This window comes from Solanum lycopersicum, chromosome 11, assembly GCF_036512215.1.
Source record: "Solanum lycopersicum chromosome 11, SLM_r2.1".
NCBI lineage: Eukaryota > Viridiplantae > Streptophyta > Magnoliopsida > Solanales > Solanaceae > Solanum > Solanum lycopersicum.
In genome coordinates, this window is record NC_090810.1 from 12,191,542 (window position 1) to 12,214,607 (window position 23,066).

Here is a 23,066-nt window from a genome sequence, read left to right on the forward strand (position 1 = left end):
TTTTATTTAAAATGCTGAAATTTATCATTATTTGCGTAAGTTGATGACATGTGTCATGAATTTTGAATTTAACATATAAAATTAATTATATAATATTTAATAATTTATAATTTAAATTTTCAAAAATTTGTGGGGTTGACATGTGGCGATTTTTCTTCTCCTATTATATATAGATAAATAGATTTGTTTTTTCTTTCCATTGATTTCAAATATTATTTCAAATGTCTTATATTTAAAAAAAAGTTAATTTCGGAAAGATATCAAAGTAAATGAAGAAAATTTACTAAAACATAGAAGTTAAAGGAAACTTTTTAAGAAAATTATTTGTTTTTTAATAAAATACACATAATTTTTTAAAAACAATTAAAAATGAAAAGATAAAAAATCTAAATCTAAAAAAGTTAAAGTGAGGAGGGAAATAAACATTTTACGGAGAAAGAAATGAAAACAATTGAATATGTATAGTTTTAATGCAAATAATTATGTGTTTGCTAACTAATTATAAATAGAACAATTAAAAAAGGACATGTGTGCAAATATTTTGATCTTCACTTGCTTTCAAAAAAGTGCGTACATACTTTTTGTACCACATATATTTTTGGGGTTTGTATTACATTTTAAATTATTTTGAGAGTTGATAGCATCTTAGTTAAATTTAGGTGTGTCGTTCAGTTTTGAATCCTAATTTATAAAGTACATGTTTAACAATTCACTTTTTCACTCCTCTTTTTATCTCTTATTGCTTTTTCCTTTTACTTCTCATAGAAAACAAATGCACTTTTGCTTCTTTAGTGTTTGAAATTAAGAAAAATAATTATTTTCTTGCAAAAACTATTTTCAACCAAACATCAAAAAAATTCTTTCAACTAGTTTTCGCAAAAATCGGGCAAGTTGTTGTTCTAAGTACATGTTTGATTAAAAATTATTTTCAATATTTTTTAAATTATTGTTCAATTTTTTAAAACAAAGGATAATCTTCACAAGCACATTTTTATAACTCCGCAGGTCACAATATATGAAGAGAAATTCACCTCATAACGAAATAAGGTCCTATTTATTTAAGTATTCAATGATACTTTTCTAAAGTAAACGTGTGTTAACTATCCTAGGATAAACCTCTTTTGTAATTTTAATTTAAATAAAAATCCTTTATTAATTATATTACTTGATGCATTTTATATGCATTATCATTGCACACGTTAATATTCGTTCGATCGGTATCAAAAGAGGAGTAAAAGTACATCCTCTAGATAGTAATAGGGAATACATGAGCCACCATACATATTAGACAACGTTGAGCTAGATAGAAGCTTTTAATACCACTCATACGATTCTTCGTCGATTCGAGAGTATTTTTGCATTCGCTTTGACAGTTTCCAGAAGCACAATAAGCTGGTGTGGTTCCACACCAACCATCTAAACTACAACATACTCCAGTAGAACATGGTCCATTATCAACTTGCCATCCGCATCGTCCTTGTGGGAACGGTCCTGAACATTGACTTTGGCATCTATTAGGATAACAATAGATCGAGGTGGTTCCACAACAACCTGAGTCACTACAACACACTCCAGTAGGACATTTTCTACCACCAGTGTGCTTTCCGCATGGTCCTTCTGTAATTGATGGGGGTGAGGGTGGGATGGTCTTTCACATTGACTTTGACATTTTCCACAACCACAATGATACGATGTGGTACCACACCAACCACTTAGACTACAACACACTATAGTTGGACATGATCCATTATCAGCTTGCCATTCGTATCGTCCCTCTGGGAACGGACCTGAACATTGACTTTGGCATTTATCAACATCATAATAGTCTAATGTGTTTCCAGACCAACCAGAGTAACTATAGCACACTCCTTTAGGACATTTTCTGCCACTAGCTTCCAATCCACATCGTCCCTGTGGGTACGGGTATGGACATTGACTCTAGCAATTCTCTGGAACACAATAACCTGATGATATGGTTTCGCACAAACCAGAGATACCACAACACTGTCCAGTAGGACATTTTCCGTCACCACCTTGCGTTTCACATCCTCTTTTGAATGAATTGGTTAGACCATTGACTCTAGCAATTAGTTAAGTAATATACTAAAACTTAACTAAATTCATATTGTTAGGATTATAAAATATTACTACTTCCTCCGTCCGGTATTGTTTATCATGGTTTTATTTATTGAGTCAAACTTTAAGAACTTTGACTAACATGTTTAGATGTATTTTTTCATCATATTGATATACAAAAAATTACAATTTATAGTACTTTTCATATAATTTGTGAATATCTAAATATTTTGTTCATAATATCGAATTAATGTAATCTGATTTAACTTTGAAAGTTAGTCAAATTGACTTTCGAAAAGCATGACAAATAATGTGGACGGAGGGAGTATTATTTTGTAAATGTATTAGTTAATTGATAAATAAATATTTATTATTTCGAAGAATTTTCTTGAGAATCAATTTTATGACTTGGTTGGTAATTTTTGGAAGTTTTCGTAAAATTATTGTTTTACCCTTCTTGATATCAACCCTAAATCATTTTTAAAAGAGTTGTAAAACTGATTTCAAGCCTTTCATAAAAAGTTGTGAATTTTGCAATTTTTTTTGAATTTGAAAAGCTAAAATATATAAAAAAAGAATTTTTGGGTCTTTTGAAGTTTCGAGCGTCGGAATAAAATTTTCTCAATTCTGTCAGTCCCCAAAATGTGGAAATTGGTCTATGAGAGTTGTCGGTTTTAAAATGTTCCTAAGAATTGAGGTCCTAAGTTGAAATTTGTTGAGATTTCAACCTTTGGGTTGACTTTCGTCAACTTTCAATTTCGCATGATTGGATTGGAATTCTCAGAGTTCCGCTAGATTCAAGGGATGATTTTATGTCTAGGTGAGGTTTAAAATTTCAGAAGTTCCGAGCTTGATTTGTCATTTTAAGGTGATATGTCATTTCTTCTCACTTCCACCAATATTGGGTTAATGAGACCTTAGATTCGTGTTTCGATGATTTCATTGAATTTGAACATCGAATTTAGTCAATTTTCATATATGTTTTTTATGTACGGGATTCCAAATGAATATTGCGAGTCCTTTCGACGTTTTTAGAGTTGATTGATTTTTTGGTGCCTAGTTTTGTACCATTTGCGTTTGCGATAAGCCTTCCACTTTAGTGACCTTCTCTTAAGTGACATCGCTAAAGCAAGTTATGGACCTTAGCGTGGTTCGCTTAAGAAAATCAGGGCTCGCTTTAGTGATGGTAGCTGAAGCGGAGCCTAATTCGTAAAAATGAGACCCCCTGTTTTTATAGGGTTCACTTAAGTGCAAACCTAAGTTCTCTTAAGCGACATCAGAGGAGATTTTTGTCCTTCCATTTGGGGTTTAACCCTCATTTTTTATTTTTTAAGCTATGTAAAACCCTTGGAAGCGATTTTGCACAGAATTTTTGTGCTAAATCATTTGGGTAATCTTTAGTGACCCTAAAATTTCAATTTCCTTTATCCTTTATGGATTTTAACATCAAAGTTTGGGATTTTCATTGAAAAATTGCAAGATTTTTCAAGAACTTGAGTACGAGTTAAAATGGTGATTGTGAATTGATTTTTATTCCTTTTTGGAAATAGGTTTCTCCAATGAGTTTCAAATGTCTTGCATAACATTTCCAAGTAAAGATCTCCGAATTCAAACCTCTTTATCAAAAGTGTATTGTTGAGTTGATTTGACCCACTTGTAAAAATGTATGTTTTGGGTGTTGTTATTTCCGCAATGCTATTATGATAACTTGATTGAATTATATTATATGACTTTGGACATTGTTTAAAAATGGAGGCTCGGGTCTTGAATTGACTTTTTGATTGAATTAAGGAAAGTGATCTTCTAAATCTTGTAAAACTTGTATAATCGTGTATTCTCCTTCATGGTATGTGATTTGAGAAGTAATGAGATTGAGGTGATAATTTTAATCATCCCACTTGATTGATATCAATGAATAAAAATAGGATTATGTAAAAGGCATTGTGTTGATAAATGTGCTTTGTGAGTTGTCTTGTGGTGGACCCCAATCGTTGATTGATGAAATACTTGATGGAATTATTATGGACTTAATTCGATTGAGTTATTGTCTCTTCCTAATGGCATGAAATTTCTTATTTGCATTGATTTATGTCATTGTGATGAGGCATGTGATATGAAGTCAAAGGAAAATTGTTTCGTCTAGTAATATGATATAAAGTCAAAAGAATATAGTTCCGCTAGTGATGTGATGTAAAAACGATGGAAATGATTTCGACTAGTGATATTTTGTCGAGGAAAAATGGTTTTTTTAAGTGATATGATATTATGCCAATGAAAAACACTTTTGGATAGTGGTATTGTGCCAGTGAGAAATAGTTCCGACAAGTGTTTGATAATTATGATTTTATGAAATCAATAATTGATATTGATCTATTTGATACTTATGATAGATCTATTTGATATTTGTTATGGTCTATTTGATAATTGTGATTGATTTACTTGAAACTTGTGATTGACATACTTGATATACTTATTCATTGCTGAACTGTGACTATTGGATATGAATATGAAAATTGTGAACTGTGTATTGTGAGTTGTTAAGTTGAGATGATTTCTGTGCAGGTTGTAATTTGAATAGGTTCGATTGGTATGAAAGGAGTACTCATATTCTAGCTTGTTTTTTCTTGTTTATTATGTTACTTGTTGAGTACCGTGATGGTTTATACTCTGTCCTTGTTTCTACATTTGTATAGGTTTTGAACCTGGTTGCGATTGATTATTCTTCGTTTATGTATGAGGCTTTCATAGGACTTTGAGAGGAAGCTGCTAATCATTCCAACGGACCCTCTTCATTCTTATTTTATGCTTTGTTTTATTTTGGAACAAACATGAGACTTGAAATTATCTTTCAATTTTGTATTAATAGATTATTGGTTTATACATGTGACAATCAAGTTTTGTGGTTATTTTATAGAATGAATAACATTTCCGTTGGTTTGTCATTATTGTTTTATTTTCCACATTCCTTTATTGTTGTTAGGTTTAAGGCTACTTGACTCAATTGGATTGGACAAGTGCCATCAGGTCTATTTCTGGGTCATGAAAAATGAAGCTTATAAACCCACTTATGAAGATTCATGACAAATGAAGGTTATGAACCCACTTATGAAGACTCGAGGAATTATTTAACGAATCCACTTGTGAGAACGTCGTTTATAAACTCGAGTTCTTGATTAATGATCTCAGTTATCAGCATAAAAATGATGTCACTAGCCTATTGGATTTCACCCGTGTGAAAATGATACATGTTTTGAGGTCCAAAGTTTACAAGAAATTGTGGATGCCATTAGAGAATACAATATTGATGATTAAGTTAAATATGACATAATATCTTTGGAATTAGTTACGTGTAATAAAGCACTTATCGCGTTTAAACACTTCACTATTTTTTGGTGCAGTTCAAGAAAACAACACCGACACTTTAAATGCAACAAAAAAAAGTTAAAGATGAGTTTCATCTAAATTTAAATTTTAGAAGTAATACATAAGTACCCCCTAATCTGTGACCGAAATCTCAGAGACACGTCTAAACTTAACTAAAATCTCATTAGCCCTCCTAAATTATCTTTAAAAGGGAATAAACTCACTCCAAAAGTTGACCTAGCATAGTAAGCGTGAACACTCTCTTGAAGGCAAGTGAAGATGAAATTTTTTTTGAGACATGTCCTTTTTAATTGATCTATTTACAATTACTTAGTACATATAACTATTAACACTATAATTATACATATTTAATTATTTTCATTTCTATCTTTGTAAAATATTATTTACAACCTCACTTTAAACTTTTATTTTTTCCTATTATTAATTTTTATATTTTCATTTTCAATTATTTAAAAAATGTACATGTTTTTTTATATTTAAAATAATAATAATTACTTTAATTTTATGTTTAAATTTTTTTTTTGTGTTGTTTTATTCACTTATTTTGATATTTGTCTGATATTAACTTATATTAAATACAAATATATGAAATTAATTTGGAAATTAATCAAAACTAAATGTAAAGAAAATATAAAAAATAAATAAATCAACGTAAAGAAAGAGAGCAAAAAATGAATGAAGTTCTAAAAAAACATAACTAAGTAATAGGCCATTGTTTTTAATTTTTTTGTGTATTAACTTAGTTTTAAAATAAAATATAAAAATTAAGAAGATTATTTTTAAAAAAAATAAAAATAATATAAGATAAAAAGATTTTTTAAATGTTTATACACACGTGGCGTCACGTGTTATGCACTTACACTATCCTAATATATTAGTGTATAACTTGTCGTTATTTATACTAGTCAGATCACTTTAACAAATCACATCAGTAAAGTAATCATGTAAAAACAAGATATTTGAGATTATTGAAAGATTGTTTTCATTAATATTAATCCTTTGTTGTTTTACGCATTTGCTAGATTTTATTAGACCTTTGGTTGTTGCTAGATTTTTCTTTATTTTCTTTTTTGTGAAAGATTTTTAGATTGTATTAATGTGACAACATATTTGTTGTATGGTTGTCGCTAATTGGAGTTTGAAATTGAGATGTCTTTAGTAAAACCAAACTAAGAGTGTGTTTGGTATGAATGCAGATCTTTTCCTATTTTTTTTATGTTTGGTTTATCAAAAATTGAAAAATATTTTTCTTAGTAAAAAAAAGTTCCTTAAAGTAAGAAAAAATAACTTTCCTAATGAAATTAGCATAAACAGATTATATTGTCTCCTCCAATGTCCAAATCCTCAAAATTACCACGACACAACAACCACACAGTCAACCTCATCACCTCCAGCTCATCTAGTGGGAAAATAAAAAATTTCAGTCAGAGTATTCTATATTTAGTAGAGATACATGAAAAATAATTTTGACCTTTTTATTTTCTATAATTTTTTATATAAATATGTTAAACTAGTCACTCTTCATTAATCTTGCCCATGCCATTGAACCCACACTAACCCCCCCCCCCCCAATTCCACCCCACAATTTAAGAAAAATATTTTCCTTTCATATACCAAACACAGGAGGAAGAAGAGGCATCATTTGAGAAAGAAAAATTAGAAGAAGAAATAGAACGGAAAAGAGAAGAGGAAAAAGAGTCGGAGAAAAGAGGGAATAAATTAGAAGAATATCGATAAGAAAAAGGTCAATGTTATAGTTTTTGTGGGTTATTTTGTTCGGGATACTGCATTTTGAGGATTGAAGACTCAATTTTAAGATTGAAGAACAATATAATAAGGTCATATTCATGAGTCGGGGGGAAAAGATTGACATGTTGATGATGTCTTTTTGATCAACCAATCAGTAATTTCTTTAAAGCATCATACAAAAATTTAAAAGGAATAGAGCTGACATAGGCATCCCGTAACCTATATTTTGAGCGGATTTGGCATTTAATGTTATTGTTGGTCCGAACTTATTCTTAATATGAAATAATATACATCATACATCTAAACATGAGTAAATACATAGTTTAAATTCTCTGAGAAGCATAAGTAAAAGTCTTGTGAAGAGAGTCCACTTCTCAAACCATAACTTTAGATTCAATAAGCGACACGACGGCTAAACAATAATTCATTTCTTAATATTTTAGTCATTAACTATTTATTTATTTATGAAGCCTTTGTATACTAATTAGTGGCTATCGAGAAAGGCATTGTCATACCTCAATTTCTATATGATGTTGTGACTATACAACTGTAAGGTTATGATGAGTATGATTTCATGAAACTATTGACTTGTTGTATTTGATAAATATGTCGATGATAATATTGATTGGTGATTGTTTGCTCAGTGTTTCATGGTTTGACATGTTAGCTAAGGTCTAGTGTCGTTAAAAGGAGATATATTAAGGAAAGGTACATATTTGTACTAAAATAAGTGGTTTCATTTATATCCTAAAGGTGTACATTCAAATGATGTGTACTAGTTATCTCAATTGGTGATGATGTTGTTGATGTGTTGTAAAGACAATGATGAAGTGTAATTATATCTACTTACACACTAATATGTTAGTGATTTGACTATATGGAATTTCTTATCTACTTACTTTATAGTCATGTTTATATAATCAATTATTAATTTTGATTGGACTATAATTACTACAGATGTTTGTATTGATGATAATTCTATTCTTTTTTTAAGTGTTGAGTGATCGAGGTGTATATTGACTCTGCATTTAGACACGTACTTATTGTTGAAGAAAAAGAAAGTTGATGATCGGAACATGTTAAAGGAATAGTTCCAGAAGCTGGCTGACTAGTTTAAAACACTGTTCTAGAATTAGAGTCGAACTAGGATTAGACTACTTATATTAATTAGAATTATATTACGACTAGTATTAGATTACGATTATGTACAATTAGGATTAGATTATTTGTAATTGCATTATTATTTTTATAGTATTAATAGGTATTGTAGTAGTACTTTAAGTATAGTTAGCTTAGGACTATACAATTATCTCTTTATATAAGAAGTATGTACTTAAAAATTTTAATCATCAAAATGATCCTTCATTTCTCTAATCCTAAACGGGAGATTTCTACATGGTATTAGAGCATAAAAGTTCTATCTCTCTCTGAGTCTTTTTAAAAAAAACACATGTTGCAATGGATCCTTCTACCAACACTATATCAACATCCTCACTTCACCAACTCATTGGCGCTTGCTCTATGAAACTTAAGCCAACAAACAACCTCATAGGGAGGACACATATATCTCAATTGGTTCACGTGATGAAACAAACATATCTCATCGCAAAGAATGAACCAAGTAAAAATAGGTGTTCCATTGGATAGACTGCTGGAAATGTTGTAAAAGTTGAAAAGGATGCAAAAGATAGTGGCACCATTTATGATTGGAAGGAGAAAGATGTGTTACTGAGAAGTTGGATCTTAGGAACGTTGACCAAAGAAAGAATGTACCTAATTACGGGATGCTCATCCGCCAAAGAGATGTGAGAATGCTTGAAAAAGCGTATATTCAAGCAATAAAAGTAATTAATTTTGCTAGAGGCTTCGGCTGCAAATACAAGACCTTTGTCATATTATGTAAGACACCGTATTCTACTCTTAATCAATTTGTTTATTCTATCAAGAGTTTTGATATAAGGGAAGATAAAAAAGAGGTACCCCACAACAAAATCACAACATGATACTATCTACTAAAAAGGTAGAGGAAGAGGAAACAACAACATTAACTCCAGAGGAATATGTTCCAAGCCTGCTGGACAGGGTACAAGTTCTCAGGACATTCAATATGGACCAGGTTCTCTGAACAATAAAAGTTTCCAAAGTGAAAATAAGGAGAGGAATAATATTGAGTCATGTAAAATAAGTGGTAGGAATAATCATACTACTCTTAAGTGTTTTTACTAGTGGAACTACTCCTATCAATTTGCAGATGAACTATCACGACAATGACTAGACATAACAGTCATATTGAATCATTGACAAGAAAAGATTTACATGGGTATTCAAAGTTCTTTTTTCTGGGTATTCAAAGCAGGCTAGGAGTAATTGTTCATCTACTCACTAGCTTGAGGGGAAGTGTTGAAAAAGTAGGAAGTTGACGATTTCAGCATGTCAAAGGAACAAGTCCAACGAACCTAATTGATGTTCCTAATCAAGTGTTGATGAAGAAGGAAGCTGACATTTGAAACATGCCAAAGTAATAGGTTCAACGAAGCAAATAGATCGAGTTTATAGCACTGCTCTAGAATTAGAATCCCACTAGGATATAATAATTAGGATTATATTACGACTAGATTAAACTACCATTAGAATTATAGTATAACTTGAATTAGATTATTCATAATTGCATCATCATCATCATCATACTCTAAATATATTTAACTTAAAACTCTAATATTCTCTCCCTAAGCAAGGAATGTACTTAACAATTTTAATCATGAATACAATCCTTGATTTCTCTAATCCTAGACGTGAGATTTACACTTTCTGATCAGAAAGTGAGCTACCTTCCCCTGAATGGCCAGAAATCTTCCTCATTTTTTAATGTCTCCCTTTCAGACATTGAGACAATATATTACTCTTGCCACATCGTTCAGGAGTCATGCACCAACTCCTGCAGACCTAGAACCTAAAGGTTGTGTACTTTTTCCAATTGTCCCTTTCTCGCATATAAATACCATTCAAATTAGGTTCCCTTATATGATACATTTGTTTTTTAAATCATCAAAACTAAAAGATAACAATATGTTGAAAATACAATGGTGACGTGTAATTATATCGACTTAGTGATTTAAGATGACTTCTGACCTATGTTTTTTGTTGTATGAAATTTCTTGTCTACTTACTTTATAGCTAGACTTGATTATATATAAATTACTAATCTTAATTGGACTATCATTACACCATATTAGGTCTACGACAACACTAAATCTGGACAACGCTTATAAAGTGTTGCCTAAAATACTTTTGGGAACGCTTTTAAATTATAGCCAAAGATTTTGACTTTTAGCTACACTAATATTAGCAACACTTTTAAAATGTACTCTTTAATAGGATAAACTACACTTTATAAGTGTTGTTATAGTTGGCAACAACTATTTACATAAATGGCCACACTTTTAAAGTGTGTTATTTTTATAGTTGTAAATACAACACATTAAAATGTGGCTCAACATTTTAACATTACAATTTGATCTCCATTCTCTTTTTTATTTGGAAAAAAAATAAAAAATTAAAGAAATATTAAAAAGAATAAAACATTAAAGATATATAAAAGGCAACATTTCCTAAAACTTCAGCAGAAGCTTCTATTTTCAGCTGAAGCTTCCATTTTTAGCTGAAGAACACCATTTGAAAGAACTGAAGAAGAGGATCAAAGAACGGAAGAAATTGATTTGTACTACGATTTTTGTCACATTTCATTCAAACTTCAGCTTAAGAACATCATTTTCCGCAGACAAATCGAAGAGCACTGCGATTTCTCTTAAGATGAACTGAAGAAGACGATTTTCCTCTTAGAGCTTCATTGTTAAAAATCGGAGAGTTGAAGAAGACGATTTTCTTCAAAATTCCTTGGTAAACTGTTGTTCTATCAGATTTCCTTTTGAAAGTTGAAAGAAAATGCTTCACAAATTAACTTGCCTCGTGTCTTAAAGATTTAGGGTTGTTGGAATAGAATTTATCACGTAAGAGATTTTATCTTCAAAAGTCTAAATTATAGCTTTAAGATTTTGATATTCTTGTGTGTCAGTCAAAAATTTAAGTTATGGTTTTTATGTTCTTGTGTTGTTGATACGAATTTTGTTGATTTTGGGAGTTTAGTTTCTAGTTGTATTACGTATAAATGGGCAGATTATCTTTGACAGACTACTTTTTTCTCTTGAATGTTGAATGTTGAATGTAGAAGATGAAGCTAAGTCGCCTTTATCTGAGAAGTTGAGTTGTAGCTAAGTCGTATTTCTTCGAAGAACTGAAGTTTCAAAGATGGCTATACCTACGATATTTTGTCCCTAATATGGATTTCGTCAAATGTAAAAAGCTACTCTACATGAATTTTAAAAGGTTTTAATGTCTGTTTTAATGTCACTGTTTTTTTATTCTTCCTGAGTTCATGGTTGTGCTCGCCTGAAGCTTGTGTTCCTTCGTTAACCACATTGCTTCTGTCTTGTAGCTATTTGCAGGTAAAACTTTTCTTCTTTTGAAAAAATGTCTTGAAGTCTCTAGAAGTCATTTTGTTGTTTCTCTAGTGCATTTTCAAGTATACATCAAAAACTTTAGTTCAATATTGCTTAGTTGTTTCGGGATCACCTTGTAGTATGAATTTGCTAAACTTTCTTTGTAGTTTGAGTTGCACTATATATAAAACGAATCATATGCCTTAAAGATAGGAGATATAGGATATATTTTTCAAGTCTAGAAGGTATGGAGAGGGATCATCTCAAAAATACATTTTATTACCTTCTATAACTTATAAAACTACAGTGATAGCGTAACATGCTTTAATTGTTAATCTGTACAACTTAAATCCTTAGTAAAGCAATTGTTTCTACGTCTTTAATTGTTTTGTTTCTTTTTCTACTTTCAACTTGAGGATTATGCTTTCTTTCGTTTATTCTAACTATTACTAGCAATAACATAATAGAAGAAGAAGATTTTTTTTTGTAGTATTGACAACCTATTGAGTTTTGGATATTGTTGAATGTGAGGCTTGCTTCATCTATGTTTTAGAAGAATTAAGAGAAGTCAATGTAAACAAAATGGAGAGAAAGTTTTGTACGATGCTAAAGTCTGTCCTATTTGATAAGATAGATGCAACAGATGAGAAATAGCTGGCAACTTTCTAATTTTATTACATATCAAGTTCTTGCATATTGAATGGAAGTAAATAGAACTGTAAAGACAGTCTATGATCAAGTGCTTTAAGACAGTCTATGGATGATGCTAAAGTTTGTTTCAACGTTTGTCCTCTTGATGAAGTTAAAAACTTCATTATCAACAATTTCCTCACTAAATTTATGTTTCTCCTTCCTACCAACTTCAATGGTTCTGTCATGCTCCACAAAGTGGGCTTTCTTTTGAGCTTCAGGGGAGGAGACCTATGGTGGTATCCACCCACACTTTTTCTCTATGACATCAGTTGATCGGATGCGTTTCCCTTTTGTCCATGTCAAACTATGGATATTTCAGTTAGTAGTGAAAACGAATAAACCTACTGAAAAGCTTAAAATACATTTATTCTTTTGAAATTTTTAAGAATAAACATTTTGTAATTTGTACTCTTCCAAGTTTGAAACTTGTGACCATATCAGTAAGGCTAGAGTCTATTCAACTTAGTGATGAAACTAAATAAAGAAGTAGTTTTAACATATAAGAATCAATATCAGGAAACAGTGTTGTTCTCTTCTTGTCATTCCTAATCATAGAGAGCCTCTTCATTTTTATCTATGTTTATCGGACTCTCCAAATATGTTGTCACACTTATTTCAGATCCTCCACAAATACACTACTTTTGGAGAATTTGACACGCACTCAAAAATATTTTTGAAGAGATGTAGCAACATCACTTTGTATTTAAAACATAACATTGGTGATATACGTTCGTAGTGACATTACTATTCAAAATTTTGGTGTCCTAATAACTCATATTTTTTACCTCTTTGATAGAAGGAAAAAGCATCTCACTAATATATTCTGTTGATTTTCCTTAATGAGAGATTTTAGCTGCTAAGACGCTATTATATCTATGTGGAAAAGAAAAGGTTGTGTAAATAATGTTAACATATCTCTAAAACTATAGTTTGAATTTCACAAGCTAAGCCTACTTTGTATGAAAAGGTAAACTAAAACTCATCTTTCAAGAAAATGCATATTCTGCTATCTCCTGTTGTTTTGTTCCTCTTTAATATGAATTTGTCATACATACATAGAGCTTACACTTCTTGATTTTCCTTAATGAGAGATTTTAGCTGCTAAGATGCTATTATATCTTTGTGGAAAAGAAAAGGTTGTGTAAATAATATTAACATATCTCTAAAACTATAGTTTGAATTTCACAAGCTAAGCCTACTTTGTTTGAAAAGGTAAACTAAAACCCATCTTTCAAGAAAATGCATATTCTACTATCTCCTGTTGTTTTGTTCCTCTTTAATATGAATTTGTCATACATACATAAATCTTACACTTCTGCTCCTTCACATGTTTTAACTCTTCCAGCCAAGGACTTATTTAAATATGAGAAATTTGGGGTTGTTCTTTAGCCTTTATGAAAGAGTCATTCTCGGATCAGTGAAAGCTCTTTCTTATTTAACAAACTAGTGCTGAAAAATTAAAAACATCATTAAGGACCTTTACTCTTTGACCTAGTGTTGAGTGTAGTAGAACTAGCATACATGTTGGTGGTTGATATTCTGGTCCTTTGTCTCACAGTCTTTGTACCCCTCTGTGAGAGTCCTTGCGTATTTGTAACTTCTTGTACTTCCTCATGATTTTCTTGTTGAATAGTGAATTCAAAAGCTCTAATTATATGATTCACGCTATGTTACTTACCTAGTACTTATTGGATATCTATTTTATGGTTTGAAGGTAGATCCACTCTGATCTTACGTACGATTTGTTCCACTTCCAAGGATCAGATGAATTGATTGAAACAAACATAGTTAAAGATCACTTGACAAGTGTAGCATGTGCGAATGAGATAATCATCTAACTTTGGTATATTGAGGTCAGTTTATTCTCCATGTCTTTTTATCTAAACATGAATATATAACTTGTTGAATGTCTTTATTTCAGAGGACACATAGTAGAGATAAGAATATAGAATATAAAATAAGTGATAAAGACAACAATTAATATTATCCATTTCCTTTATTAAATTATGTGAAAGTTTCTGCTCTGTCACGATATATGTTGGATACGATATCCATTTTCTCTATACAGTCAATGGCATAATGACGGTCACCATATCATTAGTTATTTACATAATAATTGAGCTATGCATTATTGTAAATTGATATTCCATAAACATTGTTAAGAATAATCAACCTTATGATTGAAAATATTAATGAATGGAGGCATCCTTGAAGCTAAAGCATGTATAGAAGGGAGCTAATTTACAAAGAGATAATTAAGATCCGTTCTGAAGATAATTAAGGGAAGATTATATTAATGAAATAAACATAAGCTGTGTGCCTAGATCTAACATCAAATAAAAGAATTTTTCTACAATAGCAGACAAATATATGTTCAATTATGCACGACAAAATGTAGTTCTATTTGGTTTTGCTAGTATGTTAAAATCCCAGAATTTCCCTTTAGAAGAAACCAAATTAGTGTCACATAAGAATTCCCAAGAAAAGCACTTCTCAATCATTCTATCAACATCATGTACCAATACATGAGTCCCATTATTCTTCTTTCTTCTTCTTGCTACTACATCAACAATGTAAATTGCAGCCATTCTTCCTGGTGATTTCGGTTTATCACCTTCTGGTCCATCAGCAATCACCAAATCCCACTTCACTTCATACACTTCCTTGGGAACATTTGTAACAAGTGACATAAATTTGCACTTTCTTGATGAACTACTATGCACATCATGTTTTGAACTACTAGGCCTTGCAATTGCTGAAATATAGCAGTCTTTCTGGTTTTCTCTAGAATGTTTTAAAATATTATATGCATCTCTAGCAACTGTTTGATACTTGACTCTGTGAATTCAATTACTATCAACATTACTCGTGAGTTATAAAGTTTGATGTTAGCGGGGTTGTCCTCAAGAAAGACAGTGAATCCACCCCTATTGATTGTTCAAATTTGAGAAGAGTATTGTGTTTCAGGTCCGAAAACAAGAATATTGCAGGGGATTTTTGCGATACAAGATCATAGAGAAAGTTGATTTCTTTCTCCGCGAGGAGGTTGTGCCTATGTTCAACTAGAGGCAAGGAAGAGAAAATTGGAGAGGAAAATTGGCTGGGGATTTTCTTGCAGCCTGGTCCTCTATTTTTTTTTCACTGTCTGTTAAATCTTTACCTTGTTCAAGATTTTGTTTATGTCTTTTTATAGCATTCCTTCTCTTTTTACTAAACCTTCCTCCTAATTTATTAGTAAACCTAACTTTTTGTTGACCTGTATCAATGACCTCTTGTTGCCCTGTATTTTTTGAGCTTGAAATAAGAGTGACATGGGCTTCAGTATAGTGAAAAGGAATATTTATAACCTCCTGCAAAACAAGAGCCATATCATCCCTCCATGTAGATTTCTTTTCCTTCAAATTAGTAGTGTCCTCCACTTTACAGCCATATCAGCAACTTTCTTAACAACAATATTATCTAGGGGCTTAGGGAATGGAGTACCTGCATCAACGGAACCTTTAGAATATTTTGGCACTTCCATGTACGTACTAGAGACGCAGTCTGATGATATTGATTTTTGTGGTCATTCTAAACTATGTTATGAACCTTGTTTCCAGTGTTCATCTATCGTTCATTTCAACTACTTGTGTGTTCCTGTGAGTGTTCTCAGGCCCAATATGTTGTTTGTGCTGGACTTATTATTAATTTATTTCTCCATTGTATCCTTATTTATTGATATTTTTGTTGATCCTGCATACAAAAATAAATAAAATTATTAGAAATAGCAAGTGAAGAATTAGTAGTCTTACCTGTGTGATGAGTCTGTCCTATTTGGTGATCAAGCAAATACAGAAAATTATCCTACAACATTCAAGACTTGTTAGTGCAGAATTATTAGAAGTAAGGCATGTACCATTCAAGACTTGTTAGTGCAGAATTATTAGAAGTAGCAAGTGCAGAATTACTAAGTGGTTTTGTTGCTTCTTAAGTTACTACAATCCATTCAAGACTTACTATCGCTGAAGTTTGAAAGAGTAAGTAGAGGATTAGAAAAAATGTTCTTCATATTATATACTTCTTTCTATATGCAATTCAAGAATTCATATCTCAAAAATTAGCTCACTTGTCCTATGACAAACCTCTAATCTCTGTTTAAACTTTTGAAGTTTAATTTTGGAGAGCCAACAACAGAAGACTGCACAAATGTTGTAGTCCTTATAATGTGCAATTTTAACACAAAAATTGTATTTAAATATGGATTGGTTGTCTTACAGTGAAAACACTCCAATTATGCACTTCCATAATTATGTCACAAACGTATAATTTTATTTTGAACGTGCTGGAAAATGCCAGTAATTGAATTTTAATTTGGCCAGAAGTAAAGTTGATCTATTATGGTGAAAGAAGAAAAAAAAATTTACTATTGTCATATATGTTTGAATGACACTTTTGGTTTTTTGAAATTTGTTGATATAAGAGATCTTTAAATAATCACTTTCTATGTTTTGGTTGTACATGAAATATTTCTCAAAGTTTATTTGAAATATATAGCTTCGATTTAATGATTAATTAATTTTTTGTTTTAGGTCAGTTGTATCTATGTAGATATAAAGTTACATGTAACGACCTGTTTTAGTCGTTTTGAGCAGCAGATTTTATTTCTGGAAAACTGGCTGAGACGACGCACCCCACGACGGACCATCGCAGGGTCTCATTTTAAAACACTTAGAAATTCTGAAATTGGGTACTGAAATCGACTCTCTGAACTTCGTGACGACATGGCAGGACGGACCGTCGTGGTCACGACGGACCGTCACAGACCCTTTAATAGAATTGAGTCTCTGAACTCTATGACGGAGTAGCAGGACGGACCATCGCAGGCACGACGGGCCGTCACAGACTGCGTAATCCCAGGCTGGGTCGGATTTCTTTAAATGTTTTAAGGGACGTTTTTGACTATTCTTGCTTTATTTATAAAGTTAGTGGGTTAATATTAATAAGTCTAATTACTTGGGGGTTAAAAGAGGTAACCTTGAGTTAATTAGTGGGTTATTATTGTCATCTTTTATACTTAATTATATGCTAATTAGGGTAAAAGAAAGAGGGTTTGAATAAGAAAAATAAAAAGAACAAAGAGAGAAAGGGAGAATCGAACGAGAAAGAGAAACGAAGAGGAAACAAAGCTTTGGGGAATTTTCTTGCTTGATCACTAATCTTCGGTGGAGGTAGGTTATGATTTTTATGCTATTCATAGTAAACTCTTAATAGCGAATGATATGTATTGGTAGTATTGTAAATCCTTCTATATGCTTACTTGTATGCTTGCATGAATATGATTATGTAATTGTGAATAAATAAGCATGATGAAGCTAAGAATCCCAAATCTTGAGAGATAACCCTAATCTACTTTGTTAATGATGATGCCTTGGTATAAAAGAAGGCTTGATGAACGAAAGAAGTGAGATTAGGGGATCGGGTGCCACATTCCGGTACCAGGATAGAAATAGAGGATCGGGTGCCACGTTCCGGTACCAGGATAGAAATAGAGGATCGGGTGCCACGTTCCGGTACCAGGATAGAATGAGGATCAGAATGTCACGTTCCGACACCAGGATAGTATATGGATCGGGTGCCACGTTCTAGTACCAGGATAAAATGAGGATCGGAGTGTCACGTTCCGACACCAGGATAGTATATGGATCGGGTGCCACGTTCCGGTACCAGGATAGTATATGAGAATCAAAGTGTCACGTTCCGACACCAGGATAGTATATGGAGCGGAGTGTCACGTACCGACACGAGGGGAATAAAGATAATGAATCTTGAAATATGTTAATATACTCAATCTAATGAACCTAACTCCCAAATGATTATGAAACTGAGGCGTGAGTCCTCATGTGTGAACTTGGCGGTACTTATTAATGATTATAGTACTTGTTGCTGCTACGTGTTGAGTATTGTAGTTTATTTATGATATTACTTGATATATACTGCTTTCTATTTTGAGTTGGCCGATGATACCTACTCAGTACTTGTGTTTGTACTGACCCCCTACCTTTATGTTTTCTTCTTTGTTATTTGTGGAGTGCAGCAAACGTGCCGTCGTCTTCAACTCAACCGCAATTCTAGCCAGTCTTCGTCACACCGGATCTTCAGGGTGAGCTAATGCTTCTAGCTTGGACTGGATCTCCTTCCTCATGTCTTGATGCCTTGAAGTTCCGGCATGGACTAGCTTTTACTTATTTTAGCTTCTTAGAATACTCTTAGTTTAGTAATTTGATCATAGATGTTCTTGTGGTGATGACTTCCAGATTTTGGGGGATAATAGATGTTGAATTTAGAAGTTATTGAATTGGTTTTTATTAATGGGTTTAAGTCTTCTGCATTACTTTCTGTCATTATTATACTGAAATGTTAGAGTTTAGATTGGTTGGTTCACTCACATAGGAGGGTAAGTGTGGGTGCCAGTCGCGGCTTGGTTTTGGGTCGTGACAAACTTGGTATCAGAGCATTAGGTTCGTTGGTCTCATCACACAAGAACGAGTCTAGTAGGGTCTTAAGGAACGGTAGGGGGACGCCTTTAATTTTCTTTGAGAGGCTATAAGACTGTAGGAAAATTTCATTCTTTCTTTCTATCGTTCGTGCTATTACTTGGATCCAATTGGTATCTAGGTGATACAAATTGGTATCTGACCATCTTCACTCTTTTTCGCAGATGGTTAGAACTAGAGCAACGACTTCACCAACACCAACACCGGCAAGACAAGAAATGTCGGAGCTAGCCACTGGGGCTGTAGCTCGAAGAGGAGTAGTGGCGAGAGGTCGTGGTAGAGGTCGTGGGAGGACGTCCTCTAGGGGAAGAGGACAAGTACCTAGCCCATCTGATGCTAGGGCGGTGACTCCTCCACCGACTGAGGAAGTAGTAAGAAAGGGTGAGGAAGGGGAGAATGAACAAGTGCAAAATGAGGAATTGCCACCCCAACCTACCCCAGAGATGATCAATCAGGTTCTTTCTTATCTTAGCGGGTTATCTGATCAGGGTCAGGCACCTCCAGTGTTTTCTGCACCAACACCTCCGCTCAGAGGTATGACATGCCGTTTCTGGGGCTCCCCGTATGGATGCCTCATTGGAAATAGGCACATTTCCTCGTCTGACTACCGGGCCTATAATGACAAATGATCAGCATGAACTTTTCAGTAAGTTCTTGAAATTGAAACCTCCAGTCTTCAAGGGTGCTGAATTGGAGGATGCCTATGATTTTCTGGTTGACTGTCATGAGCTACTACACAAGATGGGTATATTAGAACGGTTTGGTGTTGAGTTTGTGACTAATCAGTTTCAAGGGAACGCCAAAATGTGGTGGCGGTCACATGTTGAGTGTCAAACAACAGAGGCACCACCTATGACTTGGACCTCATTCTCTAGCTTGTTTATGGAGAAGTATATTCCCCGGACCTTGAGGGATAGGAAAAGAGATGAGTTCTTGAGCCTAGAGCAAGGTAGGATGTCGGTTACTGCTTATGAGGCTAGGTTTCGTGCACTATCCAGATATGCCACCCACCTTTGTTTCAGTCCACAAGAGCGGATTCGCCGTTTTGTGAAGGGGTTGAGGTCAGAATTACGGATTTCAGCCTTACAGGTAGCGACTACGGCAAAATCCTTTCAAGAAGTGGTAGACTTCGTGATAGAGGTGGAAGGAGTAAAGCCAGATGACTTCACCGTGGCGTCGACATCAAAAAGGTTTCGAAAGGGAGGTGAGTTTAATGGTTCTTACTCTAGAGGACAAGGTTCCAGAGGTTACTCAGTCTGACCAATTCAGTCTTCACTACAAACTGTAGTTGGGGGTCCACCTCAGACCGGCCAACACTTCTCTGAGAGACCTATGCTTGAATCCAGAGAGTGTTATGGATGTGGGGAGACTGGACACATTAAGAGGTATTGTCCAAAACAGAGTTACAGACCCCCAATAGCCAGAGGTAGAGGTGGTCATGGTAGAGGCCGTTATTCTGGGGGACATGGTGGCCGAGGTAATGGTGGTCACCAAAACGGCCGGGGTGATGGGAAAACTGGAGCCACTACAACACAACATGGTAGGGGCAACGGGCAGTCAGGTGATAGGGCCCATTGTTATGCTTTCCCTGGGAGATCTGAGGCGGAGACATCTGATGCTGTTATCACATGTAATCTTCTGGTTTGTGATTGCATGGATTCTGTATTGTTTGATCCCGGATCCACATTTTCTTATGTATCTTCTACATTTGCTACTGGTCTTGATTTACCTTGTGAATTACTTGACATGCCTATTCGTGTTTCTACTCCGGTGGGTGAGTCTGTGATAGTTGAAAGAGTATATAGGTCTTGTTTGGTGACTTTTGTGGGGAGCAACACTTATGTAGATTTCGTTATCTTAGAAATGGTTGACTTTGATGTACTTCTGGGTATGACTTGGCTTTCTCCGAATTTTGCGATCTTGGATTTTAATGCTAAAACTGTGACGTTAGCCAAGCCAGGGACAGATCCGTTAGTGTGGGAGGGCGACTACACTTCCAATCCGGTTCGTATCGTCTCCTGTCTTCGTGCTAAGAGAATGGTTAGTAAGGGTTGTTTAGCTTTCTTGGCACACCTCAGGGATGATACTACCCAAGTACCTTCGATTGAGTCGGTTTCGGTAGTCCGTGATTTTTGGATGTGTTCCCTGCAGATCTTCCTGGTATGCCACCGGATAGGGATATTGACTTCTGTATTGATCTTGAACCGGGTACTCGCCCCATTTCTATACCCCCTTATAGGGCTCTCGCGGAGTTAAGAGAATTAAAGGCCCAACTTCAAGAATTGTTGAGCAAAGGCTTCATTAGACCAAGTGCATCTCCTTGGGGTGCCCCGGTTTTGTTTGTGAAGAAGAAGGATGGAATTTTTCGGATGTGCATAGACTACCGGCAGTTGAACAAGGTAACTATTAAGAACAAGTATCCTCTTCCTCGCATTGATGACTTATTTTATCAGTTACAAGGTTCTTGTGTCTTCTCTAAGATTGACTTGAGATCCGGTTATCATCAATTGAAAATACGGGCAACGGATGTGCCAAAGACTGCTTTTCGAACTAGGTATGCGCATTACGAATTTGTAGTGATGTCTTTTGGTCTTACGAATGCCCCTGCTGCTTTCATGATCTTGATGAACGAGATTTTTAAGTCATATCTGGATCTCTTTGTGATCGTATTTATTGATGATATACTGATATACTCTAAAAGTAAGAAGGAACATGAGGAGCATTTGAGAATTGTATTGGAAATGTTGAGGGAGAAAAAGCTTTATGCTAAGTTCTCTAAGTGTGAGTTTTTGCTAGATGCAGTGTCCTTCTTGGGGCATGTAGTTTCTAAGGATGGAGTGATGGTGGATCCTTCTAAGATTGAGACAGTGAAGAATTGGGTAAGACCTACAAATGTGTCAGAAATAAGGAGATTTGTTGGTTTAGCTAGCTTTTACCGTCGATTTGTCAAGGGATTCTCTTCCATTGCTTCCCAATTGACGAACTTGACTAAGCAAAATGTTCCATTTGTATGGTCGGACGAATGTGAGGAAAGCTTTCAGAAGCTCAAGACCTTGTTGACTACCGCACCTATCCTTACCTTGCTAGTAGAGGGTAAGAACTTCATTGTTTATTGTGATGCATCCTATTCTGGTGTGGGTGCAGTGCTAATGCAAGAGAAGAATGTGATTGCTTATGCTTCGAGGCAATTAAAGGTGCATGAACGTAACTATCCGACCCATGATTTGGAGTTGGCCGCGGTAGTATTTGCATTAAAGCAATGGAGACACTATCTATATGGGGTTAAGTGTGAGGTCTATACGGGTCATCGTAGCCTACAATATGTCTTTACTCAGAAAGATTTGAACTTGAGACAGAGGAGATGGATGGAACTACTTAAGGACTATGATATCACTATTTTGTATCATCCGGGAAAAGCGAATGTTGTGGCGGATGCCTTAAGTAGAAAGGCGGGAAGCATGGGAAGTCTAGCTCACTTGCAAGTTTCTAGACGCCCATTGGCTAGAGAGGTTCAGATTCTAACTAATGACCTTATGAGATTAGAAGTAAATGAGAAGGGAGGATTGTTAGCTTGTGTGGAGGCAAGATCTTCCTTCCTTGACAAGATTAAGGGAAAGCAGTTTCATGATGAGAAATTGATCCGGATCCGAGATAAAGTGTTGCAAGGAGAGGCTAAAGAAGCAACAATCAATGAGGAAGGTGTTTTGAGAATTAAGGGAAGGGTATGTGTACCCCGTATCGATGATTTTCTCAACACTATTCTGACAGAGGCTCATAGTTCAAGGTATTCTATACATCCGGGTGCAACCAAGATGTACCGTGACCTAAAGCAACACTTTTGGTGGAGTAGAATGAAGCGCGACATTGTTGATTTTAGTGCCAAATGTCCAAACTGTCAACAAGTAAAGTATGAACACCAGAGGCCCGGAGGAACACTTCAGAGAATGCCCATTCCTGAATGGAAGTGGGAGAGAATTGCAATGGATTTTGTGGTTTGTCTTCCAAAGACAATGGGTAAGTATGACTCTATTTGGGTGATTGTTGATAGGTTAACTAAGTCTGCTCATTTCATTCCAGTCAAGGTGACTTACAATGCCGAGAAGTTAGCCAAAATCTATATCTCAGAAATTGTTCG

The 23,066-nt window shown here is 34.2% G+C and overlaps 2 pseudogenes; both read right to left on the minus strand.

Annotated features, from left to right (window-relative positions):
• Positions 1 to 1,246: 1,246 nt before the first annotated feature.
• LOC138339231 (chitin-binding lectin 1-like) lies at positions 1,247 to 14,986 on the minus strand (annotated as a pseudogene).
• Positions 14,987 to 15,044: 58 nt separating this feature from the next.
• On the minus strand, positions 15,045 to 15,921 carry LOC138339232 (uncharacterized; annotated as a pseudogene).
• Between the last annotated feature and the right edge of the window lie 7,145 nt (positions 15,922 to 23,066).